The sequence below is a fragment of the Alosa pseudoharengus genome, unplaced genomic scaffold (genome assembly GCF_046254945.1).
Source record: "Alosa pseudoharengus isolate Yale_2024_CS ecotype anadromous, Long Island Sound unplaced genomic scaffold, YU_APseudo_1.1 YU_APseudo_1.1_scf_1, whole genome shotgun sequence".
Taxonomy (NCBI): Eukaryota; Metazoa; Chordata; class Actinopteri; order Clupeiformes; family Clupeidae; genus Alosa; species Alosa pseudoharengus.
In genome coordinates, this window is record NW_027468564.1 from 27,602,774 (window position 1) to 27,621,992 (window position 19,219).

A 19,219-nucleotide genomic window follows, 5' to 3' on the forward strand; every position below is an offset into this window, starting at 1 on the left:
GGTATTAGTGATACCTCGAAATTAGGCTGCTGTCTGTTAGGGCAATTTATTGTAGCCTGCTAACCCATATGCACAAAACATAATTTCTGAAATGATTTCTTGATTTATAACATGAGATATGTCTCCATGTAGGGTAGTGTCAAATAGTGAAGTGATAGGTAGATCATGTAGGCCTACAAGTCACATGAGCCACACATATGAAGGGCGCTGCTTCTTCTGTCCCTCCCAAACTGCATTAAAATGGTGTGTTTAGCAATCAGAATTTCATTTTATTTCGGGGTAGAAACTGCCGGACACCAATATAGTCCGCACCCCTCTCAGAAAATACTTACAACGTCCCTGTAGGGAGTTATTTATAATTTGGCAAGATTGTTTCATTTTCCTATCCCACAACCCCCACACTTTTAAAAAGCTTGATATGCCCCTGGGTGTAGGGGTGTAACGGTTCATGTATTCGTATTGAACCGAAACTGTACGGGCGTCACGGTTCGGTGCATGAATTTACACGGAGAATACACGGTATAAAAATAGATAAAACTCGTGTGCGGATTAATTAATGTAATTCGCAATTACTGTTAAGTAGGCTACGAGAGTTCTTTAGCGACGCTAAATCTGTTAGCTCTGAAGCTCTGATTGGCGCCTATGTTTTTTTTTTGTCAGGTCGTCGGTCGAGTCAGAGATAGCAGCACTAAGCGAGTGGTGGCGACCCACAAGAGTTAGAGGATCCGCTGGTCTCTTTAAGATCGCAAGTTTGAGAACTTCAGTTACAGTAGTACAGGCGAGAGAGAGGTGGATAAGACGAAACTGTGTGTCGGCGTTGTTCAGCAGTTGTTAGTGGAAATATATCGAACATGCTACACATATTCGAAGCCATCACCCAGATGGATGATGTAGGCTACCAATCACTGAAACGAGAAAAAAAAAACTCTTCCTGCGCTTCACAAGCCTTTGGATACACATACAAATAGGGCCAAAACCTATGGCTTAAATTAAATGATTTCGTAATGACAGAAAGCTATGTAAATCGCGTGGTAATTACCTTTATGTTGGGGTAACTTGTAACTTCTCACTTCTCACATGAGGAGCTGGTAGTGTTAAGTCCATAGACGGTAAAAGAAAGTGTCCAGGCTAATAAACAAACCATGCTAAGGTGAGTTAACGTCAAAGGGCAAAGTCACGTGACTTCTAGTTGTAGTCTGTTTATGAAATGAAAGGAGCAATTTTGTTTTTTTAAAAGGCAAAATAGTGTGATATTTTCACAGTTAGTAGGCTAGATTATTACTGTACACACACTGAAAAATATTGAGGCAAATTGTAGACCCTTCCATATACAACTAAACACAGATGTTGGAGGTCTTGCTTAAGTGGATTTTTAAAAATCATTATTCTATGTAATTTGCACTTTCAGAAATAAGAGATGCTGTAGGCCTATTTTCAGTTTTATAGCTGATTGTCTTATTTTGTTTACAAGTTACAGATGGAGTCTGTTGGATTGTACTGTTTAGCCTACATCTTACACACTTCAGGCTGTTGCAGATAGCTCAGGGAAGAGACTGTATGACACTAGGTGGTACAGCCTGAGACATGCACAATAAAAAAAAATTGCTTTCTGCATTTTTGTTTTGCTTTTCCCTCCATTGTACCGAACTCGTACCGAACCGTGATGTCCGAACCGAGGTATGAACCGAACCGTGACTTCTGTGTACCGTTACACCCCTAGTCTGGTGGGAACCATAATTCGCCTTATTCACCCGGTGGCCAGAACGAGGCTACAGGGTACACCTGCCATTACCCCTCAGTTCAGCAGAATGTGGTAATGCACTCCGTTTACAAACTGCCAAAAAAAAAGCTCACCAAAAAAAGAAGGGTTTGCTGGCCTGTTGTTTTTCTTCTTCTGTGAGTTTTTTTTTTGGCAGTTTGCAAATGGAGTGCATTACCACCACCATCTGCTGGACTTGGTGGTGTAATGGCAAGTGTACCCTGTAGCCTCGTTCTAGCTGCCGGTTGAATAAGGCGAATGGGCGCTCTATTACCCAAACCGAGAAAGTTATGTTTGGGTATGGTACTTGGTAAAGGTATGGTTGCTTGCTCTATTTGCCTGTCAGCAAGATAACTCAAAACAAAACAAGTCAGATCTGCATTAAACTTGGTGGAGGGATCGAGCCAGTACAGAACCCATGAGATTTTGGACTGGAGCCAAATCGCAGATCCATTATGTATCTAACATTGTGAGATTGAGCATTTGGCCTTGGAAGATGGTAGCACTCTCTCAATGCCCCTCTAGTTGATCAAAATTACCTGGAAGTGCAGATACATGTAATACATAACCTTTAGTGTTTAATTTCTAATTTTCATCTTGGATGTAAAATGAAATGTGCCCACAAAAGAGTTGATTACGTCTTCATTTTATGTAAGCCCTTTTTATTGTCACAATCCAATCCAGACCAGAAATTCCTGTTGTACAACTTGTCATGGTGTTATGTTCCTAATCCATGTCACGCTTTGCTTTTGCATTTTTAATTTGTAATACTCCAATTGCCTCACCTGGCTGTTCTCACCAAGTCAGTATTCTAGATTTTCTGGAATCTTAGGAACCTGTCTGACTTCTAACTCTGCCTGGTCTCTGTATGTGTGTGTGTGTGTGTGTTGTGGATGTTTTGGGACCGTGTCCTTCTATGCTTCTGTCTGACCTGTACAGTAAGTGCCCTTTTCCTCATTATGATTATTATAATTTCTTCTTGCTTAAGGACAGTTCGTTTTTTTTTATTTACGGGGTTACCAGAGGAGTTTTGGAGCTTTAGGTTGGTTTGAGCTTGGCAAAGATGTACAGCTAGCCACTGTTTTTTTTTTTTTTGCAATCATGACATACATGAGTTAACCTCTGCTTCCTCATCTTACACACCACACTCCACCAGGATGGTGGCCATTCCAGTAGATTCACTCACTTTGTTGTGGAAACACAATAAGCATGTTAACTAAATGCACACTTCCTGCATTACTTCAAATACTAAGTTACTCCTAGTAAACTATTCACATGAAATAAAAAAAAACACATTGAGACCATTCAACAAAGCACACTGGGTTATAACAAATTCAACACATGAACTGGTTGCTATGGACTTGTCACTAGGCTTCCTCAGTCATTGTATATTTTAGCATATAGGTAAAGCTGCCGAAGATGAACATTGTCCAAAACTCCATTTCTCAGATGAGCGTCAATTTGGGAGCTTGCATGCTACCACTCCTTCCATCTCTAATGCCTTCACTGTAATGGTTTTTCGTAATTGTAATAGTATTGTACTGTAATAAGGGCATTAACATACTGTAATGATTAAATGTAGTACAATACTGCCAACCGCCAAGCATCATGGGAAAATTGCTGCTCTTTTCTACTGTAGTTATGTACTGTTTATCAATTTACAGTTTATGTGTGATGTGAAATCATCAATCATTGTATACCTTCCTTTTTGTATATCTTCCTTTCCAAGCTCAGCCTCAATGGCAAACAGTCCGGCTTGGTGTACTCAGAGTTAAGATGTTAATTTGTATGCCCAGTATGAAATGAATAAATGACAGCAAATTTTGAAAGATTGGTTTGTCTGCTGACAGTTTGATGTTGGTAGCACAAACTGTCACCTTGCGTAATATGCATTGGCCGTGCATTGAAATACTTTATTACTATCTGTTGATAGGCCATGGTGGGAAATAATGTAGCCTGATTGATGTCTATTTGTCCATTTTGTAATCAATATTTTAGAATAAGTGACAATATATTCTAGTGTGCACTCCTGTGCGCGTGCATGCTCTCACTCTATTCATGCACTTAGTGTTTTCCAAACTAAGCAATAACTGTATTAACGCAAGAGACTGTCTTGAGATTTTTCCTAATGGAAAATAACATGGGGATTTTGAATGATCACAGCTGTTAAACTCTCGCGGGGACAAAAAAGTGTGAAATGCAGACGTTTTGTAAACAAAAGACATGACTGCAGCATACTAGTACAGCAGGACCTGGAGAACACCTGCAGCAGGTGGCAAAAAGGGAGGGTAATGTAAATACAAGACTTACTATCCAAATATCAAATATCCACATAGTGTGCTTAAGGATGATCTTGCAAGAGCCATATCCTTGAACATCCACAAGCACACTATGTGGATATTTAATTTAGTTTTTTTTTTGTATTTTTAGTATTTGGTATTTTAGTATTTTTTTTTATCTTCTACTGTCTCTATTGTGCAGTGGAGTTTTTTATATTTATATACTTATATTACTTTGTCTGCTGTATGTGCATGTTGTGTGATGTTTGTATGCTACTGAGACCTTGAATTTCCTCTTGGGGATCAATAAAGTCTAAATATCTATCTATCTATCTACTAGCCTCACAAGAACAAACTGCCTTTGTGCAGCACTATTCACAATAGACCTCTGAAGTTCGCCTACAAAAAAGCTGCCATCTTTGAGATCCAGTATCTTGCGATTTTTCTTATGGGAAAATAATATGGGGTTTTTGAATGATCACACCTGTTAAACTCTCGTGGGGGCGAAGAAGTCTGAAATGCAGACTGCAATGTAAACTTGCAATGCAACTTGCCATAGGTAGTTAGCTTCAATTAACACCCGGATCTCCTTATATGGGCAAAGATGGCAGCTTTGGTTCTTTTTTGTAGGCAAACTTCAAAGTTCTACATCAGTCTCTCAACCTTGACACAGCTTTCTATCGGTAGACTCTATTCTCAAACTTGGGCCCACACTCTACTAAACCCTCAGTGATGATCCTTGCAAAAACAGATCAGGCCATTTTGCAAAATCAAAGCTAATAGTAGTAGTTAAAAGCATTTTTTCATGAAGATGTGCATGCATTTCTAAGCAAACATAATTGTTGTGTGCAGATCTCTAACGAAGACAAAGAAATAATATGCAGCTTCCTGTAGAAAGTGAGTATTTGTTTTGTGGAAATTATTTTGACATTCATTACCTAACCTGCTGACTCATGGAAGGTATTATTTGGGGGCCAAGCAGCGAAGCTGCGAAGGCACCCATTGTGTTTCTATTTGTTCTTATTATTAGGGGTCCGAGCAGCGTAGCTGCAGGAACCCTATTGTTTCTGTACCGTTCATTTTTTGGCCAAAATTCTGTAAAAGTCATACTGCAGCCTAAACCGTAACTCCAAAACTCTTGAAATTTTCAGGTATGGTTACCAGTACCCCCCTCTACCCATAACCCAAAATTTGGGGTACTGCACCCAAAGGTGGCGCTATTGAAAAAAAAAGTTAATTATGCTTATTTCTCCTTACCAGATTTACCTAGACTCAAAATTATTTCAGAATATTAATCTCTAAACTCAGATGCATCTTTTTGGCCCTGGTCTTATGGTCTACAAATGTTTACTTTTTCCACAATTTCATGGAAAAGCCAAACATTATAAAAAGTTTCACACTCTTCAAAAAGAATCGAATCTTCACCAAAATTCTCACAGACAATGTTTAGACCAAGCCTCACAAAAGTTATCGCTCAGAATTTTGATATTTTGTTCCATTTCAGAGATATAGGCCAATAAAGTTAGACCACTTAGGCCTTTTTTCCTAGATCACCTATATTCCTATAAACAGTAAGTCCTAGAAACTTGACATTTTCAAGTATTGTTACCAGTACCCCCCACTACCCATAACCCAAATTTGGGGTACTGCACCCAAAGGTGGCGCTCTTGTCAAAAACGCTTATTTCTCCTTACCAGATTCACCTAGACTCAAAATTCTTTCATCATATTAATCTCTACATTCAGATGCATCTTTTTCACCCTGGTCTTATGCTCTAAAAATTTTTACTTTTGCCACAATTTCAGAGAAAAGCCAAACATCATAAAAAGTTTCACAGGCTTCAAAAATTATCAAATCTTCACCAAAATTCTCACAGACAATGTTTAGACAAAGCCTCACAAAAGTTATCAAAAGAATTTGGATACGTTGTTCCATTTCAGAGATATAGGCCAATAAAGTTCGACCACTCAGCCCATTTCTCCTATATCACCTATATTCCTATATGAGTAATTTTTTTTTCTTGGATAACAACCATACAACCATCATTGGGTGGATACCATTAACAGTGCACATTTTCAGATATGTACTCTTTTTTATAAAGCCCTTAATTCTATTGTCAAATGTATGCTAGGAATTTTCTTGATGTTGTGTGTTTGCCAACACACATTTTCACCATTTGAATGTGACTGCTCAATGTGTATGATTGTCAGTGGCTGAGTGGGATAATGCCTAGTGCTGGTGTTTGTTAGGTTTAGAGTTCGAATCCTGCTAGAGCTTTAGGCTCAAGATGCACATGCTATTGGTTATTGAAGATTCACACTATTGAACAGCACCTGAATGACATCAGACAATTAACATTCACACTCATTAGTTGCCAAGAATCAGAATGCCGACACACTCTATGACATATAGGGGAACTTCTTTGTTTACTATTTTTCCTTCATCATTAAGTCTATCATATTTATATTTCATCCATTACTGTTCTTCTCTATAAATGTCTAATTGCCCCAGAATATCCAAAAGTTTTCAGGTGTATTTTTTCAGGAAAGCCCTTCATTTTATTGTCAAATGTATACTTGGAGTTTTTCTTGTGTGTTTACCAACACACATTTTCACCATGTGAATGTGACTACCCAATATGTCGGATTGTCAGTGGCTCAGTGGTATAATGCCTACACTGTAAGAAATTATCCCGTAAAAAAACAGGAATCAACTGGCAGCAGAGTTTCCAGGAGATTCCTGTTATTTAACGGTGCCCTGGTTTAACGTTAAGTTAATGTAAAATAACAACATTAATTTCCTGTAAATTAACAGGAAACAACTGGCAGGATTTCCAGGAGCTTCCCGTTGTTTAACGGCAGATTACCATAACATTAAATTCCTGTATAACATAATTTTCATGTTGGGTAACAAGAAAAAAATGTGATCTTCGTGTTAGTTACACAACAGGTCTTTATTTTTTTACAATTACAGGAAACAAGTGCCATATATTGAGTTCATCCACTCTCAAATCAACATTTTAAAGATAAAAATCCATGTTTTCACATCAGTTACTTATTTGTAATTTAACAGATATTTTATTTCACAGCACTTACTTGACAGTCTAACAGTAAAGTAATCTTTTTGAAAGATGAAGGGACATGAAGCAAGATAAATAGTAATTTTGGAAAATGTAGACTGACTATAATCGTATTTCAGGATCAGGGAATAAGACAGAGAAGAATGATGATGGAAAATAAAAACATCGCATTAGGCTCGTGTATCATGTATGAATGTAAAATGTAGATACATAGTAGTATTTTGAAAATCGGATTTCAAAGAACAGGCAATAAGACACAGAGGAATTACAATGGAAAACAAAAACATTTCATTAGGCCCGTTTAAAATGTAGACACGCTATCTAGTTGTATTTTGAAAATCGTATTTCAAAAAACAAGGAATAAGGTACAAAAGAATTATCATGAAAAACAAAAACATCGCATTAGGCTCGTGTATCACGTATGAATGTAAAATGTAGACACGTGATCTAGTTGTATTTCAAAAATCGTGAATAAGGTACAAAAGAATTATCATGGAAAATAAAAACATTGCATTAGGCTTGTGTATCACATATGTATGTAAAATGTAGACATGTTATCTACAGTAGTACTATTTCAAAATCAAATAAGATACAGAATAATTATCACAGATAATTATCAATATCATTGCATCGCATTGGGCTTGTGTACATGTGAAAATGAATAAACTGACAGATTATGTCCAGAAGAATTTAAAGTACAGAGATGAGTATAAATGATAATCAGGGAGGAAATCAAGTAACATTCATGAGAAATCAAGTATAACATTCACTTTACTTATTAGTGATTGTTCTTAGGCTTCTTCTGGGCCTTTTTTCTGTGAGAGAGAGAAAGAGAGAGAGAGAAAGAGAGAGAGTTACAAAAACTGATAGGGTACACTAGGATTCATGTAGAGGAAAATTGTGCCAAAGTGAATGAATCGGATGTGAATTTGTAACGTTAACACACTTTCTCACAATGAAATTAACTGACATTTATTACTTACTGTAACTGCATTTATATTTGATTTAATCAGTTGTATGAAGTAGAAGTATAGTGTTCTGTGGTTATTACAGCAGTACTATGCATGATTGCTCTCTACAGAGGGTGTAATCCTGCATAGTAGTGCTTATAACTACATAGTAGACTACTACACAACCCCCCCAATACATACCACACATAAAACAAATTCTGGTTCGAAAGTGTGACATGAACTTACCTCTGGATGAATTCAAGGGTGCACGCTGCCTCCTCCTGATATTGCAGATTCAGAATGTAGAAGGTGGAGAAACATGTCGCAAGGCCTGTTAGAAATGTGGCGAGGTTGGACCCTTCACAAACGATTAAGGATTCAATGCTGACCATCCACTTTTGATGATTACCTTGTCGTTCACCTGAAAAAAATAATTTATCATATTCAATTTAAGATATAGATCCACATGTCAACTATGATTAGATTCATTTTAGGATTTTGTCCAAACAAAATTCAATACAGAAAAAAAAACATTTAGTATTCAAAAGTTGATTTAAATATGTATATGTTGATCATTATTACTCTAGTGAATGAAAACAAACATACCTAGTAATATCAGGCGAGGCGTCACAGGTAGGCTTGGAAGACTCAACATCAGCTACGGTCGCACATCCCTTAGCAAAAGAAAAGAAAGGCACTCAACAACTCTGTGATGTGTGTGTGTGTGTGTGTGTGTGTGTGAGTGAGAAAGTGAATGTAATCTCTGAGTGTGTGTGTGTGTGTGTATGTAAGGAGTGAGTGAATGTGAGTTGTCTGCAAGGTGAGTATGAAAGGTGTGTGTGTGTGTGTGTGTCTGCCGTTGAATGATTAAAAGTGATGAGGCGGGTGTGATAAGATGTTTGTGTGAGGAATGTGTGTGCAAAGTAAGGGGGCTTGCTTTTGAAATAGTGTCCGTCTTTTTGTCACATTGTTTATGGTTTCTATATATGTGCGTCTAAAGACCTAGATAGATAAATAGATAGATAGATAGATACTTTATTGATCCCCAGGGGAAATCCAAGACCTGCATGTCTCTTAAATTTTATTTGCCAATCTGGAACACAGCATGGAAGGTCTATATTGGGTATATAGTCATGAATTTAGGTATGGCTCACATAAATAGACGCAGTGGACTGATGTCCACATATCGGACATGTAAACATCTTCCTGTTGCATGCCGCTAGCTCAAATGAACTCGGGAGGAATACCATACGCGTGTCATGCAACCACCTCTGCTATGGAGAGCTAGCTAGGCTACTAACTAGCATTAGCTTTTCAAACTGAAGGACTTAACACAACTTTAAGTAATTCAACACGGGCGAAATCCATGCATACAAGTAAACACTGAAAGCAGCAGTCAACACTGATCCGTTTGTACCATATTGTTTATTTGGCCACTGGTTTATTAAACTGATGATGCTAAGCAGACTTAGCTATCAAGCACGTGTTATAGCAGGTAAATCCCGCGAGTCAAACTTTCAAAAACTACGCATACCCTACACATACCAATACATTTAGATGGCTCCAGATTGCAATGAAGAAACGTAAAATTTGATCGACAAGTGTAGTGATAACGATAACGCATGGCTTAAGAAGGGCGAAAGCGCGGTCTTGGCTAGCTGAATAGCACTGCTACTAACTTCGTTTCAGCAGGGTAACATTCAGAGATGTTGTATTATACAACTTAATATAAACATGACCAGTGTGCTTTCAAACGTTGTATTTCTGGTCAAAGGTGACAGATAAACTCACCTTATTGTGTTGATGGCTTTCGATGGGTTTGGGTATGATTCCAACTTATCGTCTTCTCTCAGCAGACAGCTTCCCATCACCAGAACGAAGGTAACGTTAATAGATAACAGGAAGTACGTGTGTTCCAGAATAAACATTACGGGCGTGGTAAATAACAGTGTTGGAGCCTGATTTTACATATTAGTCTTACTAATGACCGGAAAGTCCTGTTTATTAAAGAAAACCGGTGAATAATGTTAGAATCTGGGTGTAAATTTACAGAAACTTTTTACAGTGTAGTGCTGGTGTTTGTTAGGTTGAGGGTTCGAATCCCCGGTAGTGCTTTAGGCTCTAGCTCGAATACTATTGGTTATTGAAGATTCACACCATTGAACAGCACCTGAATGACATCAGGCAATCAACATTCACACTCATCAGTTGCCAAGAATCAGAATGCCGAGACACTCTATGACATTCAGGGGAACTTCTTTGTTTACTATTTTTCCTTCATCATTAAGTCTATCATATTTATATTTAATCTATTAGTGTTCATCTCTACAAATGTCTAATCGCCCCTCCATGCTTGGAGTTTTTCTTGTGTGTTTACCAATACACATTTTCACCATGTGAATGTGACTGGGCAACATGTAGGATTGACAGTGGCTCAGTGGGATAATGCCTTGTACTGGTGATCCTTAGGTTGAGAGTTCAAATCCCACTTGAAGCATTAGTGAGTTGTGGATGTTAGCATACTACAATAGAATGCTGTTGGTTTGTGGAGGATAACACACTATAACATTACAGCTACTTGTCAATATGGACTTGTAGTGCAAGGCAAGTATTACTGTATAATTATAAGCTCTAGCCTATAATTATTTGTTATTCTTATAATATTTGTCATTTCTTATACATATTTAGTCGGCTCTTCCACTTGACAGAACAACTCTATATCGGTTAAGGATGTCACGCATGAAACAATGCTGCAGAAACATGAAAATACGACTTTGAGTTTAGTAGGCTATAATTTTCAGTTCCTGTTTATCTATTGCACAATGGGTAATAATTTAAAGGAATCATGTTGCAGTCTTGTAAATAGTGACCCTGCAAGATCCCTAGTCATTGCAAAATCATAGTCTGTGACTTAAAACTCTACTACTTGTTTTTAGATGTGAGAGGGTCTGAGACTGTAGTCTTTCAAAAATCTTTTCCAAATCTTTGCAAATCTTTCCAAAGTTTACCCGCTGGGAAACCCTGTAGCTCCGGAGCAGGGGCTCAGACCAGGATAAATTGTTTGCTCGCCCTCAGTTCGCTCTTTTGTTCATCTCAACCCAGCACTCCAGTGTGTCCTGCTCTGTGTGCGTCTTTGAGTTAACGTAAGTCATCACTTTAATCACCCTCACTATGACTTTTGTGATGTTTATCAGTTTGTAGAGTAGCTCTGCAATCATGTGTAAAGTTAAGGTCTTTGTTTGTTGGTTTGGTGTGTTTTGAGTCCCATGTGAGAGATGATTAGGTGATGTTGGTTGACTTGGGATGTCAAGTATTGTTTAGTTGTACCTTATATAGCCATATGATTTCAGTTTATTGTTCAAATGTCAATTGGTTTGTTTGTGAGTTGGGATCTGTACTGATTTACCCCATTTCACTGATTACTCCATTTTCTGTTTGTTTCCTCTTTGATGCAGCACACATACAAGTAAAGAACAAAAGAACCGATGAATTGAAACTCAAATAAAGTTAACTTGTGTTGCACCGAAACCTGCCATCTCCGTGTCATCACTCCATACCATTGAGCCTTCTGAGTCACACCATTGAACAGCACCTGAATGACATCAGGCAATTAACATTCACACTCATTACACACTGCTGGTGTTTGTTAGGTTGAGAGTTCGAATCCTGCTAGAGCTTGAAGCTCAAGATGCACATGCTATTGGTTATTGAAGATTGACACCATTGAACAGCACCTGAATGACATCAGGCAATTAACATTCACACTCATTATGGCGGCCTTACATTGTACGATTTTGGTCTGTTTTCACAGTCGGCGACAAAATTTCCAAAGTCGGACAGAAATCATGGGAGTTGTACTGGAATCGCGGCGCGCTCCCGTCAACTAGATCGTTAAGTGTAAGGTGCAAATCTTAGCGGTTTTAATTCAGTCGGAGTCAGTCCTTTTCTAGTTTTGCCGTTACGACAATATCAAACATGTTTGATATTATCGCAAGTCTTTCTAGTCGTGGCTCATGCAAATAGTGACGTGAACTATAAAAACCAATAGTGACCTCTCTCCAACACCAAACAGGAAGGGGCAAAGTAGGCGACAGCTGTAGCCTATGATTATTTGTTATTCTTATAATATTTGTCATTTCTTATACATATTGAGTCGGCTCTTCCACGTGACAGAACGACTCTATATTGATGTCACGCATGAAACAATGCTGCAGAAACATGAAAATACGACTTTGAGTTTAGTATGCTATAATTTCGGTTCCTGTTTATCTATTGCACGATGGGTAATAATTTAAAGGAATCTAGTTGCAGTCTTGTAAATAGTGACCCTGCAAGATCCCTAGTCATTGCAAAATCATAGTCTGTGACTTAAAACTCTACTACTTGTCTTTAGATGTGAGAGGGTCTGAAACTGTAGTCTTTCAAAAATCTTTTCCAAATCCTTGCAAATCTTTCCAAAGTCTGTCAGTGTAAGGAGGGCTTTAGTTGCCAAGAATCAGAATGCCGACACACTCTATGACATATAGGGGAACTTCTTTGTTTACTATTTTTCCTTCATCATTAAATCATATTTATATTTCATCCATTACTGTTCTTCTCTATAAATGTCTAATTGCCCCAGAATATCCAAAAGTTTTCAGGTGTACTCTTTCAGGAAAGCCCTTCATTTTATTGTCAAATGTATACTTGGAGTTTTTCTTGTGTGTTTACCAACACACATTTTCACCATGTGAATGTGACTGCCTAATATGTCGGATTGTTAGTGGCTCAGAGGGATAATGCCTAGTGCTGGTGTTTGTTAGGTTGAGAGTTCGAATCCTGCTAGAGCTTTAGGCTCAAGATGCACATGCTATTGGTTATTGAAGAGTCACACCATTGAACAGCACCCGAATGACATCAGGCAATCAACATTCACACTCATTAGTTGCCAAGAATCAGAATGCCGACACACTCGAAGACATAAAGGGGAACTTCTTTGTTTACTATTTTTCCTTCATCATTAAGTCTATCATATTTATATTTCATCCATTACTGTTCTTCTCTACAAATGTCTAATTGTCCCAGAATTTCCAAACGTTTTCAGGTGTTCTCTTTCAGGAAAGCCCTTCATTTTATTGTCAAATGTATACTTGGAGTTTTTCTTGTGTGTTTACCAATACACATTTTCACCATGTGAATGTGACTGGCAAAGATGTAGGATTGACAGTGGCTTAGTGGGATAATGCCTTGTACTGGTCATCCTTATGTTGAGTGTTCAAATCCCACCTGAAGCATTAGTGTTAAAATACTGTTGGGTTGTGGAGGTTAGCATACTAGAATAGAATGCTGTTGGGTTGTGGAGGTTAGCACACTATAACATTACAGCATTACAGCTACTTGTCAATATGGACTTGTAGTGCAAGGCAAGTATAACTGTATAATTATACGCTGTTTATCTTATTGACTCCGACACAGAACCCACCACCACAAATACAATTCAATTCTGTGGGAAACACTGCCTTCCATTATCAAACCCTTCATCTTATCCACAACAAATAAATAGTCCTGTAGAATCAAGTATTGTTAGAATACTGTTGGGTTGTGGAGGTTAGCACACTATAATGTTACAGCACAGGGTAATCCTAATTTTATGCATCAAATTTATTCCAATCCAACTCAAAAGTTTTGAACGACACAAAGTGAAGGTTTTATCCAGATCAAAACCAAGAATAGATTATGTGATCTAATCCAATTTCAGGATCCTTGTTTCCCTTTGAACAACCCATTTTCAAGATTTGATCCAATCCGATAGCTGAAATCCGGTAACTGAAATCCGATAACCGAAATCCGATCACGTTTCTTTTGAACAATTGTGCCCAAACAATCAAAGCATATGTAAAACTAAAAAGCTATGCCATCATGTTCGTTTTGCTCGGACCCCGTAAATCACCGCTTGCGGTTATATTTATTAGGGGTCCGAGCAGCGTAGCTGCAGGAACCCTATTGTTTCTGTACCGTTCATTTTTTGGCCAAAATTCTGTAAAAGTCATACTGCAGCCTAAACCGTAACTCCAAAACTCTTGAAATTTTCAGGTATGGTTACCAGTACCCCCCTCTACCCATAACCCAAAATTTGGGGTACTGCACCCAAAGGTGGCGCTATTGAAAAAAAAAGTTAATTATGCTTATTTCTCCTTACCAGATTCACCTAGACTCAAAATTCTTTCAGAATATTAATCTCTAAACTCAGATGCATCTTTTTGGCCCTGGTCTTATGGTCTACAAATGTTTACTTTTTCCACAATTTCATGGAAAAGCCAAACATTATAAAAAGTTTCACACTCGAATCGAATAATCGAATCTTCACCAAAATTCTCACAGACAATGTTTAGACCAAGCCTCACAAAAGTTATCGCTCAGAATTTTGATATTTTGTTCCATTTCAGAGATATAGGCCAATAAAGTTAGACCACTTAGGCCTTTTTTCCTAGATCACCTATATTCCTATAAACCATAAGTCCTAGAAACTTGACATTTTCAAGTATTGTTACCAGTACCCCCCACTACCCATAACCCAAATTTGGGGTACTGCACCCAAAGGTGGCGCTCTTGTCAAAAACGCTTATTTCTCCTTACCAGATTCACCTAGACTCAAAATTCTTTCATCATATTAATCTCTACATTCAGATGCATCTTTTTCACCCTGGTCTTATGCTCTAAAAATGTTTACTTTTGCCACAATTTCAGAGAAAAGCCAAACATCATAAAAAGTTTCACAGGCTTCAAAAATTATCAAATCTTCACCAAAATTCTCACAGACAATGTTTAGACAAAGCCTCACAAAAGTTATCAAAAGAATTTGGATACGTTGTTCCATTTCAGAGATATAGGCCAATAAAGTTCAACCACTCAGCCCATTTCTCCTATATCACCTATATTCCTATATGAGTAAAAAAAATTTCTTGGATAACAACCATACAACCATCATTAGGTGGATACCATTAACAGTGCACATTTTCAGATATGTACTCTTTTTTATAAAGCCCTTAATTCTATTGTCAAATGTATGCTAGGAATTTTCTTGATGTTGTGTGTTTGCCAACACACATTTTCACCATTTGAATGTGACTGCTCAATGTGTATGATTGTCAGTGGCTGAGTGGGATAATGCCTAGTGCTGGTGTTTGTTAGGTTGAGAGTTCGAATCCTGCTAGAGCTTTAGGCTCAAGATGCACATGCTATTGGTTATTGAAGATTCACACTATTGAACAGCACCTGAATGACATCAGACAATTAACATTCACACTCATTAGTTGCCAAGAATCAGAATGCCGACACACTCTATGACATATAGGGCAACTTCTTTGTTTACTATTTTTCCTTCATCATTAAGTCTATCATATTTATATTTCATCCATTACTGTTCTTCTCTATAAATGTCTAATTGCCCCAGAATATCCAAAAGTTTTCAGGTGTACTCTTTCAGGAAAGCCCTTCATTTTATTGTCAAATGTATACTTGGAGTTTTTCTTGTGTGTTTACCAACACACATTTTCACCATTTGAATGTGACTGCTGAATGTGTATGATTGTCAGTGGCAGAGTGGGATAATGCCTAGTGCTGGTGTTTGTTAGGTTGAGAGTTTGAATCCTGCTAGAGCTTTAGGCTCAAGATGCACATGCTATTGGTTATTGAAGATTCACACTATTGAACAGCACCTGAATGACATCAGACAATTAACATTCACACTCATTAGTTGCCAAGAATCAGAATGCCGACACACTCTATGACATATAGGGGAACTTCTTTGTTTACTATTTTTCCTTCATCATTAAGTCTATCATATTTATATTTCATCCATTACTGTTCTTCTCTATAAATGTCTAATTGCCCCAGAATATCCAAAAGTTTTCAGGTGTAGTCTTTCAGGAAAGCCCTTCATTTTATTGTCAAATGTATACTTGGAGTTTTTCTTGTGTGTTTACCAACACACATTTTCACCATTTGAATGTGACTGCTGAATGTGTATGATTGTCAGTGGCAGAGTGGGATAATGTCTAGTGCTGGTGTTTGTTAGGTTGAGAGTTCGAATCCTGCTAGAGCTTTAGGCTCAAGATGCACATGCTATTGGTTATTGAAGATTCACACTATTGAACAGAACCTGAATGACATCAGACAATTAACATTCACACTCATTAGTTGCCAAGAATCAGAATGCCGACACACTCTATGACATATAGGGGAACTTCTTTGTTTACTATTTTTCCTTCATCATTAAGTCTATCATATTTATATTTCATCCATTACTGTTCTTCTCTATAAATGTCTAATTGCCCCAGAATATCCAAAAGTTTTCAGGTGTATTTTTTCAGGAAAGCCCTTCATTTTATTGTCAAATATATACTTGGAGTTTTTCTTGTGTGTTTACCAACACACATTTTCACCATGTGAATGTGACTACCCAATATGTAGGATTGTCAGTGGCTCAGTGGGATAATGCCTAGTGCTGGTGTTTGTTAGGGTTGAGGGTTCGAATCCCCGGTAGTGCTTTAGGCTCTAGCTCGAATACTATTGGTTATTGAAGATTCACACCATTGAACAGCACCTGAATGACATCAGGCAATCAACATTCACACTCATCAGTTGCCAAGAATCAGAATGCCGAGACACTGTATGACATTCAGGGGAACTTCTTTGTTTACTATTTTTCCTTCATCATTAAGTCTATCATATTTATATTTAATCTATTAGTGTTCATCTCTACAAATGTCTAATCGCCCCTCCATGAGTGGAGTTTTTCTTGTGTGTTTACCAATACACATTTTCACCATGTGAATGTGACTGGCCAACATGTAGGATTGACAGTGGCTCAGTGGGATAATGCCTTGTACTGGTGATCCTTAGGTTGAGAGTTCAAATCCCACTTGAAGCATTAGTGGGTTGTGGATGTTAGCATACTACAATAGAATGCTGTTGGGTTGTGGAGGATAACACACTATAACATTACAGCTACATGTCAATATGGACTTGTAGTGCAAGGCAAGTATTACTGTATAATTATAAGCTGTAGCCTATAATTATTTGTTATTCTTATAATATTTGTCATTTCTTATACATATTTAGTCGGCTCTTCCACTTGACAGAACAACTCTATATCGGTTAAGGATGTCACGCATGAAACAATGCTGCAGAAACAAGAAAATACGACTTTGAGTTTAGTAGGCTATAATTTTCAGTTCCTGTTTATCTATTGCACAATGGGTAATAATTTAAAGGAATCATGTTGCAGTCTTGTAAATAGTGACCCTGCAAGATCCCTAGTCATTGCAAAATCATAGTCTGTGACTTAAAACTCTACTACTTGTCTTTAGATGTGAGAGGGTCTGAGACTGTAGTCTTTCAAAAATCTTTTCCAAATCTTTGCAAATCTTTCCAAAGTTTACCCGCTGGGAAACCCTGTAGCTCCGGAGCAGGGGCTCAGACCAGGATAAATTGTTTGCTCGCCCTCAGTTCGCTCTTTTGTTCATCTCAACCCAGCACTCCAGTGTGTCCTGCTCTGTGTGCGTCTTTGAGTTAACGTAAGTCATCACTTTAATCACCCTCACTATGACTTTTGTGATGTTTATCAGTTTGTAGAGTAGCTCTGCCATCATGTGTAAAGTTAAGGTCTTTGTTTGTTGGTTTGGTGTGTTGGAGTCCCATGTGAGAGATGATTAGGTGATGTTGGTTGACTTGGGATGTCAAGTATTGTTTAGTTGTACCTTATATAGCCATATGATTTCAGTTTATTGTTCAAATGTCAATTGGTTTGTTTGTGAGTTGGGATCTGTACTGATTTACCCCATTTCACTGATTACTCCATTTTCTGTTTGTTTCCTCTTTGATGCAGCACACATACAAGTAAAGAACAAAAGAACAGATGAATTGAAACTCAAATAAAGTTAACTTGTGTTGCACCGAAACCTGCCATCTCCGTGTCATCACTCCATACCATTGAGCCTTCTGAGTCACACCATTGAACAGCACCTGAATGACATCAGGCAATTAACATTCACACTCATTACACACTGCTGGTGTTTGTTAGGTTGAGAGTTTGAATCCTGCTAGAGCTTGAAGCTCAAGATGCACATGCTATTGGTTATTGAAGATTGACACCATTGAACAGCACCTGAATGACATCAGGCAATTAACATTCACACTCATTAGTTGCCAAGAATCAGAATGCCGACACACTCTATGACATATAGGGGAATTATTTTTCCTTCATCATTAAGTCTATCATATTTATATTTCATCCATTACTGTTCTTCTCTATAAATGTCTAATTGCCCCAGAATATCCAAAAGTTTTCAGGTGTACTCTTTCAGGAAAGCCCTTCATTTTATTGTCAAATGTATACTTGGAGTTTTTCTTGTGTGTTTACCAACACATTTTCACCATGTGAATGTGACTGCCTAATATGTCGGATTGTTAGTGGCTCAGAGGGATAATGCCTAGTGCTGGTGTTTGTTAGGTTGAGAGTTCGAATCCTGCTAGAGCTTTAGGCTCAAGATGCACATGCTATTGGTTATTGAAGAGTCACACCATTGAACAGCACCTGAATGACATCAGGCAATCAACATTCACACTCATTAGTTGCCAAGAATCAGAATGCCGACACACTCGAAGACATATAGGGGAACTTCTTTGTTTACTATTTTTCCTTCATCATTAAGTCTATCATATTTATATTTCATCCATTACTGTTCTTCTCTACAAATGTCTAATTGTCCCAGAATTTCCAAACATTTTCAGGTATTCTCTTTCAGGAAAGCCCTTCATTTTATTGTCAAATGTATACTTGGAGTTTTTCTTGTGTGTTTACCAATACACATTTTCACCATGTGAATGTGACTGGCAAAGATGTAGGATTGACAGTGGCTTAGTGGGATAATGCCTTGTACTGGTCATCCTTATGTTGAGTGTTCAAATCCCACCTGAAGCATTAGTGTTAAAATACTGTTGGGTTGTGGAGGTTAGCATACTAGAATAGAATGCTGTTGGGTTGTGGAGGTTAGCACACTATAACATTACAGCATTACAGCTACTTGTCAATATGGACTTGTAGTGCAAGGCAAGTATAACTGTATAATTATACGCTGTTTATCTTATTGACTCCGACACAGAACCCACC

The 19,219-nt window shown here is 37.8% G+C and overlaps 1 long non-coding RNA gene across 1 annotated transcript; it reads right to left on the reverse strand.

Moving 5' to 3' along the window:
- Positions 1–6,972: 6,972 nt before the first annotated feature.
- On the reverse strand, positions 6,973–10,116 carry LOC143124487 (uncharacterized). Its single transcript, XR_012987044.1, has 4 exons — positions 9,859–10,116; positions 8,674–8,741; positions 8,314–8,488; positions 6,973–7,932 (listed from the first exon to the last, which is right to left on the reverse strand). It is a non-coding gene; the product is annotated as an uncharacterized LOC143124487 (long non-coding RNA).
- Positions 10,117–19,219: the final 9,103 nt, after the last annotated feature.